The 1,747-nt window shown below is 48.0% G+C and overlaps 1 non-coding gene across 1 annotated transcript; it reads left to right on the top strand.

Moving 5' to 3' along the window:
• Positions 1–456: 456 nt before the first annotated feature.
• On the top strand, positions 457–509 carry LOC121570801. Its single transcript, XR_006001541.1, has one exon. It is a non-coding gene; the product is annotated as a U7 small nuclear RNA (small nuclear RNA).
• The last annotated feature ends 1,238 nt before the right edge of the window (positions 510–1,747 follow it).

Below are 1,747 nucleotides of genomic sequence, written 5' to 3'. Positions count from 1 at the left end.
TGCACTACTTTTGACCATAACCCGACGAGCCCTATGGGCTCTGGTCAAAAGTAGTGCACTACCCACATGAAAAATACTACAGTTTACTATAGAATACTACAGTACTTACTATAGAATTATGTAGAATACTATACTACACACTGTAGTATCCCTCGATCATGTGTAGTACTTACTATAGCATGTTGTAATATACTGTAGAATACTATAGTAAAATCTACAGTATTGTCCGCAAAAACACTACAGTCCACAAAAACATTACTTTTTTTTTACTATAGTAAATACTACAGAATTTTATGTCCATATACCCTGCCCATCCCCCTCCCCCATTTGCCAATTTGTGCCACCCATTATTGAGAAACCTACATGCCAAGTATAGATCATACATTGTGTTCTCTTCAGGTTATAGAAAAAAGCAGCAGCGCTGAACTATCTGTTCAGACCCCAGTCCTACCTATCTAAAGTTCTCTTTTAGTATTTCTCCATTAGGTTTTCTCAAGGAGAAAGCCTTCACTTCTACAGTATATCAAAGATAGTAAAACAAAAACACTACAGTAAATACTACTCTATACTACAATCCGCAAAAACACTACAGTACACTACAGTCCAAAAACACTACAGTAAATAATACAGTATACTACAATCCGCAAAAACTACATGTCAAGGGCTGATGTGGATGCGGTGTTGGAGTCAGGCGCAGGACACAGAAGCTTAGTCGAACCGACTTTAATTGTCACAAAGACAAATAGAAAATAACGGGCCTCAAAACACAGGAGGCGAGCGATTACGCAAACGGTGCGTAAAACACTAAACACTAGAAAACAATAAACAAACACCAACGGACAGGCGTTCAACAACACACAACTGCAAACAAAACCAAAGGAAACTTATAGGTGACCTAATCAATACATAATACGAAACAGGTGCACCAACAAGACAAAACCAAACAAACATAGAGAACATCAAGCGGTAGCAGCTAGTACTCCGGGGACGACGAACGCCGAAGCCTGCCCGAACAAGGAAGAGGAGCAGTCTCGGCGGAATTCGTGACAGTACCCCCACCTTGACACGCGGCTCCAGCCGTGCGCCGACCCCGGCCTCGGGGACGGCCAGGAGGACGTGGAGCAGGGCGCGTAGGATGACTCCGGTGGAACTCAGTCAGGAGGGATGGATCTAAAATGTCCCTCCTAGGCACCCAGCACCGTTCCTCCGGACCGTACCCCTCCCACTCCACGAGATATTGTAGACCCCCCATCCGACGTCTCGAATCCACGATGGACCGGACTGAGTACGCCGGAGCCCCCTCGATGTCCAGTGGGGCGGAGGGGTCTCTCTTATCTCACTCTCCTGGAGTGGACCAGCTACCACCGGCCTGAGGAGAGACACATGGAATGAAGGGTTAATGTGATAGTCATTGGGCAGTTGCAACTTGTAACACACCTCGTTCAATCTCCTCAGGACTTTAAATGGCCCCACAAACTGCCGGCCAAGCTTCCGGCAGGGCAGGCGAAGGGGCAGGTTTCGAGTCGAGAGCCAGATTCGATCTCCAGGGGCGTATACTGGACCCTCACTGCGGTGGAGATTGGCGCTCGCCTTCTGCCTGCGGATGGCCCGCTGCAGATGTACATGTGCAGCGTTCCAAGTCTCCTCCTAGCGCCGAAACCACTCATCCACCGCAGGAGCCTCGATCTGGCTCTGATGCCATGGTGCCAGAACCGGCTGATACCCTAACACGCACTGAAAAGGGGTC

This window comes from Coregonus clupeaformis, chromosome 7 (assembly GCF_020615455.1).
Source record: "Coregonus clupeaformis isolate EN_2021a chromosome 7, ASM2061545v1, whole genome shotgun sequence".
Lineage (NCBI taxonomy): Eukaryota > Metazoa > Chordata > Actinopteri > Salmoniformes > Salmonidae > Coregonus > Coregonus clupeaformis.
Note: the sequence above shows the minus strand (reverse complement) of the source record. Positions and strands in the feature narration are given on the sequence as shown.